We start from the raw sequence: 6,729 nt of genomic DNA on the forward strand, positions 1-6,729 counted from the left end.
CCGCCCCGCCCCGCCCCGCCCCAGGCGCTGCCCCGCCCCGGCGCGCGAGGCGGCCGTTGGCTCCCTCACGTTTTGGGGCTAACCGTCACCTTCTCCGCTGGGATGTAAGACTGCTCTCAGGCACTATTTGGCCTTAAATAGTCGGTCGGTGAACTGCTGCTGAACCAGCAACGAGCCTTTGTAAGTCCACTACGCGTTTTTGTGGAGCCTGTTGGGTTTTGAAGGCTCTCCTCCATGTTCTCCACATTAGAAGCAGTCCCCAAAGACCTAGAAAGTTTGGTCGCGGAGATGAGCCACGCCTTGGGTCTTGGCTCTGCGCCGCCGGCTGGTGTGGACAAGCCACGTTGTGCTCGCGGCCACACGAGGGTGAAGGGCTGCAGTGGTTATTCACAGTGTTGCAGGAAGCCCCTGTGGGGGCTTTGAAGGGCTGCAAACCTGTTCTCCATGAACAAAACATTAACTTCTTCCTTTGCCCCTTTTCCACCATCAGCAGCTTTTTGTTCTCTGGATGGATTTAAAAGAAAAAGAAAAAAGCTTGTCTGCTAGCATTATGTTTCCTGTTGTACGAGAAGTACCCCAGGAGTACAAGCACTGTCATGCACTGCCAAAGTGATGGAAGAGCTGATCTAATGCGATGTTTTATTGCTCATTTTTGTGCACCAAGTCTTATTTAGTCTTGTGTAGCAACATTGGCTTCTGTGGGATTGCAGAGCTGGAAAAGGACCTTGTGATACTACCGTATGTTGTAGGAAGGCTCCTTCTGCGTCTCTTGGTGGTTACAGAAAAAGAAGAAAAGCGCCTCAGAAAACTGTTTTTCTCTTGCAGACTTTGTGTTTTATTTTCAGAAGCAACATCTATCAAAAGAATAAGTGCAACCTCCCTTGTTGAATCCATTGCATGTTCAAATGAGGAAATTAAATTTCTTCTTAAGTTCCTCCCTGTAATTCTGTTGTTTGTCTACTCCTATATTAGACTATTGAAAAACTTCACAAGAAACTTCTTTATCGGGGCACAGATTGTATCGGGGAATCTGAAAACCTGTTTAACCACAACCACATTGACCTGGCTTTGAGGATAGGGGTCTTGTTTATTTAAAATTACAGCAAAGAACCAGGCAGGACAGGAGTTGGGTGACAGATCTAACCCAAGAAGGGAGGGGGGGAAATGGTAGTTTACTATACACATATATTCACTCATTTGCCATTTTCCTGAGAGCAAACAAGAAAGCAGTTGCAACTTTTGCCAAGTGAGATAGTGGTTTCTGTGATATGGAGACCTGCCCGTTAGAGCTGGACCGTTACCAGCAACATGTTTCAAACAACTACCAGTCATATGTTAATGATATCTTGTGAGGAGAATTAAACAAACAAGTTTGGAAATGATAGGCTCTGTAACTCACTAGCAATTCCCCTGATCCTTCCAGGCTCGCTGTTTTCATACCAGCTCATTAGGTGGCTAAAAATATGACAGGGGTTTAAAGAGAACTACAGAAATGAGCAGGGACTTCTTGCTAGCAGAACTGTTCTGGAGCAGAAATTCAGGAGTCCAGTTTGCGGGATCTGGCTCACTTACAGGGGTCAGCTGGTTTTGATTTTAAAAATATTTTCCAGGAAGCTCTCTCTTCTTCTCATCCACACAAATGGCAGCTCTTACAAGGATAGGAGGAAACAGAAAAAGCAGTTTTGAAGAAACCTTCTTACTTAGAACTTGCTCCTCTGCCTATTACATTGACAACCAGTGACTATATACACTCTTTGACTTCAGTGAAAGTGAGTTTGAGCTTCCAGGCCAAAATGGGAAATTTCCCTTTTTCATCATCTAGCAGAGTGAGGAAAGGTGGGTTTTGCAATCAAACAGAGTCCAATTGTATCAATAATATGATACCGCATTACTATAAATTGCACATACAGAAGAACTGTCATAATTTCAATTTATGATTCCAGTCTGAATAGACACCCATCCCCATCCTGTAAAGTAAATGTTTGTTTCTTATATTCTCTGCTGTTCCATGCATCCATCCAAATGGGTGTTGTGACATTGTTATTCTTTTGGGATTATGATTTCCAAAGACTGTATTCCCTGAATGACAATGAGGAAGTTTCACTGTTACTGTAAGAATCATTAATTGTTTTTCAGTCAAGCCTTGAGGCTCCACTGAGGACAAGTTCAATTGTACAAGACCCTGCATGAAAACTTAGGAATAGACATTCCCTCTCCCTCAAGTGTTACATTCTCAGTGAGTGTCTTCAAAACTGATTTTATCTTAAAGACAGGTATCAATTTATCCTTGAATATGTGTATACAGTAACATATACTATGGAAAAGCATGACAGTGCAGTGGAAATATTAGCAGTCCTGTGATCTGGGGTGGAGAATATTCTGAGTGAAGGATTTCTATAACCCTAAGGGCATAAATACATTAAAACATGGTCACTGCTATTAAAATATTGAACACTTCTGTACCAGAAAATGTTGCGGCATCTTTAGCTCTGCTGGCAGCAGGCAATTTCTAGCTGCCTTATTTTTGCCTTAAGACTTATTGTTTCTGGAAAAAATAATCTTGAATCTTCAAAGCCTGAGGAGACATTGAAACAGTAAGAGGAGATGGAAAGATTAAATAAGCATTATAAATATGTCTAAATCTCTTAGGGCTTGTCTAAACAGGGAAGCTCTTTCGAAATATGTGAGCGTATGAGCTGAAGCACAACAGCTATTCTCCATCCCCAGCAGGGACTTTCTTATTTCATTCTATTTCAGAAAGCCTAAATTTCACTTAAGTGCCTGAGTTGAGTGTTTTCCATTGGCTATAAATGCCTCTGTCTTTACTGAATTTGCTGGTCAGGCCCAAATATGAGTTCACGTTTCTCTCTGTAGTCAGCCCATCAGCTTGCTCCAAATTCAAGCCATACTATGCGCAATGTGGTTGACTGAAGATCATGCCATTCGGCATGAACTTATGCTCAGGCTAATATAACAAAATGGATGTAGTCTATAGAATCTAAATGCCAGACAGTAGGAAATAGACAGATATTTAATGGCATTTAGGTCATCTGAATGTAATGCTTTATAGAAGCACCTTGTTTCAGGTTAACAGAGTCAGCTTCCAAAGCACTGCTTTTGTGGAGCAGAGATGCACATGAAGTGCTACATAATAGCTCTTCTTTAATGATTGCTTATTGAGTACTTGTGTAATTCTTACTCCAACCAACAAATTATGCTGGGATACTGAAAAGTATCCTGAAAACTTCCTGCAAGTTTTATGAAAATAGTGTGGTCAAGAAGTCCTTGCTGTCCTGACAGAAGGAAAACCAGAGATACTAGCTCAAAGTGCATATACATCAGAGTACCACTTGTGAAAGAATCTCTATAAATACCCCCATATGAGAAGAAACATCTGTCAGAAACTGCTGCCTTTTAGACATTGAAGTTATTCTGCTATGCAACACAATATATATACAGTACACCAGCTACTTGCAGAACACCTTATCTTCCAAGTGCATTGGTTTTTAGTTATGTGAGAAAAATTCTTACTATAACACGGAAGTGCTTCATAAAGAAAAAGTAACTAAAAATAATTTGAAGGGAACTGGTGTCAGTTTAGCCCTGCACTTCTTTGGGATGTTCCTCTCTGCCACTAAACACCTCTTTCATGCTACAGTTCCCAGGACCTGTGGGCAAAAAAGGAATTCTTGTCGGTGCACAGGGTATAAAAAGAGGAAGAAATCAAGCCAGTCTGGTCCATCATCTATTCACCTTAAGGTACTAGTCTACATTTTTGCTATAATGCAAAACTTTATCCCATTAGTAAGAGTGTTTGAGTGAAACACTACACCCTTAGAATCAGATAAGGGCAAGGAATTATAAGCTCCCACGCACTAGGGTGGAGTGACAAGGTGCATTCATCATCCTAAATAGAGACGCATTTATAGAGGGTTGTGCTGTGACACCATGAAAGATGCACAATTAGCTACACAAATTGTTGCATAGAAATTGAATTGGGAGGTATGTACATCGACTAAAAGGAGGGCTGGAATGAAACCTTGCCCACCTCTCTGTCAGCTCCCTAACGTGACATGCGTGATTAGTCTCAAGGAGATAAGGAAGGGTCAATGTTTGTTAGGGCTGACGTTTCTCTCTCACCTCACTCCCGCAGTGCCACAAGGTGGGCGGAGGTTTTGTGTGTTTCTCCAGCAGTCACTTGAGCGCATACAGACTAAAATCCAGCTTGTTGCTCTCCCATTTTTTTGCTTCTGTGGTTCTGCCAGGAGAATGACAGCAGATCTTACGTGAAGTAGCTGGCAGTTGTTGCATTTACACCAAAGAGGTACTTTTTCATAGTGTTCCTTGCCTCTCTCTCTCTCTTTACCCCTCTCATGTGGAAACAGCACATCTTTTACAATTCAGTTTAGCTTGCTCTTTAGCAAATCTTTTTTCTTATCCATTCTTCCTGCACCCATGGACTTATGTTCATATTTTTATGGATGAAAAACTGGAAATGATATGTTCAGTTTACTTCTTGGGTCATTCATTATGCTGCCTAGTGTTTATTATAGGGCAAGTGATTAGGGCTTTTGGAGAAAGGAGACAGGAAACAGACGCCAGACATTGTTAGCATATAAATAGCGTTGGGGAGGTGGTAGTGGCAGAGAATGGGACTTTTCTGGGATTTTGCCATAACTGAATGACACAGATGGTTTTCCAGTAAAATGAATATTTTGGTAATGAGTAGTGAATGTGCTTCAGTCTGGCAGCACCTACAGCCCCAAGAATGCAAACAATTTAGAAGTAGGTTTGTCAATAAATACCATCTGTTCAACAGCATTGAATCCAAAGTATTGCAGAACCTGCCTTAACGGTAACTGCTGTTTTGGTAGACATAGGTGAGATAAAAATCACTACTAAATACTCTTTGTAAATAGTGTGATTCTGATCTCCAAAGTATAAAACTTGCCTAGAATCAAACTTGTTTATTCCAAATTTAAGTCTGAGAGAATTAAATTGATGCAGTTAGGTTTTTGCTGACGGACGTAAGGCTTGTCCACTGAAGTGCAACTATAAGGCTGCAGAAGCTGCTTCTCACACAGTAGCTTCTGTAGCTGGGACAGTTAAATATCTGAAAAACTTCTTGCTACCACTCCTCCCCTCAAGGGAAGGAAACATGTAATCCTGTGAGCAGCAGCAGTAGTGAAGCCTGGTTTCCTAGTTACTACGACTGGTGTTTTGAGGTTGATTTCCTCTCTGAACACACTGATACCTGATAAGAGGTGAGTTCCTGCCGCAACCTTTCTTTCTGTAAAGACACTAATAGKCATTTCCTCTGGCTCCCTATATTCCATTAAATTTGCAAAACCAGAATATCTTTGTGATCTTTACTACTGTTAGATTTTGCTGAAATTGGCTAATGGACTCTTAGGTTTCTAGGAGAGAAACAGGCAGACAGAAAATAGAGATATGATTATGTTCTAAAAAGTCTAAAAAAAATTGTATAAATGAATTTTAAGAACCTTAGCCTTCTAGTTGACCAATTTTTATCTGTTCAGAGACATGAAAGAAAAAAAAATCATGCTGTTGTCCAGCTTGGATTTATGGCTACGATAATCAGGCAATCTGTTTTAAAGGTCTTCCCTTGATTCCACCAGCTGTGAAGGAAGGAGGATTGATGATGCAAAAGCTAATTGTCAGCTTGCTGTGTGTGAAACCATGAAAAGTCACTTCAGGTTCAAGAAATGCAAAGAGCACAGCACCCCTTCGTTCTGCCCCCGACCTCAGAACGGTCCTAGAGGGCTGTTCACAGGCTAGAGAACATGAATCTTCATTTTCCTCTGAAGACTGAATTGTAAAATGTGGATAGGAATTTTAGCTACATAACTGGGACTCTGTATGACTAAATTCATCCAAATCTTGCATAATTGCAAAATGCTAAAAGATGAGATCACGAGTCTGTCAGTGGAAACTGTGTGGCTGAAAACTCAGACTCATTTTTATGTTTGTCTTTTTTTTACTGAAGGATCAGAGAGAATTGCAGGGAGAGACAGGCCTGATTAAGCAATTCCTTAAAAGTATAATTTAATAGAAAAATGTAATATGAAAATAATGGAACAAGGAAAAAGTGAAGATTCAAAGGAAGATCAGTGCTGAGGACTGGAATTCACAGCTTATTTTCTCTGTGGAAGAGGTGACATACAAAGAAGAATCATAAAAGAGATGGGTGAAGGAGAATGGAAAAGTTTGCTGGAGGAGTAAATCATAAAAGATCCTTTTTAATGGAGACTGCTTACATTTGTGTAAATCTGGAATAAATCCACTTACCTCTATATTTCATTGACATCAGTAAAGTTACTTGACACATACCGATCTGCAAACAAATCTGGCCTGAAAACAGCAAGAGAGAAATTGGTCGGAGGAAATTTACTCTTTGAAAAAATTATATCTACAGCTCTCTATGCATGTTATGCTTAAAAAGCTTATGATGCTTAAAAAATGAACCATTTTTTTCCTCTGAAACAACTAATATTAAACATCATAAGGAACAGGTAAGCAACAAAAAAGTTGTCAGTAAAAATATTTCATGAACTTTAGCTGCATCTTGTTACTATATTTTCTCCTTGTAGCTTAATGTGTGGTGTGGTTCCTGGAATAAAGGACAGGGGAGAAGCTAGAGCTGGATTTTGGCCCTCTATATTCTGTCCTTGCTTTGACTGGCACATCATACTCCTCAATGGCAGGCAA

The 6,729-nt window shown here is 40.5% G+C and overlaps 1 long non-coding RNA gene across 1 annotated transcript; it reads left to right on the forward strand.

Annotated features, from left to right (window-relative positions):
* The first annotated feature begins 42 nt into the window (after positions 1 to 42).
* Positions 43 to 935, forward strand: LOC112977306. Its single transcript, XR_003257455.1, has 2 exons — positions 43 to 180; positions 491 to 935. It is a non-coding gene; the product is annotated as an uncharacterized LOC112977306 (long non-coding RNA).
* Positions 936 to 6,729: the final 5,794 nt, after the last annotated feature.

This window comes from Apteryx rowi, unplaced genomic scaffold (genome assembly GCF_003343035.1).
Source record: "Apteryx rowi isolate R43461 unplaced genomic scaffold, aptRow1 scaffold_82, whole genome shotgun sequence".
Lineage (NCBI taxonomy): Eukaryota > Metazoa > Chordata > Aves > Apterygiformes > Apterygidae > Apteryx > Apteryx rowi.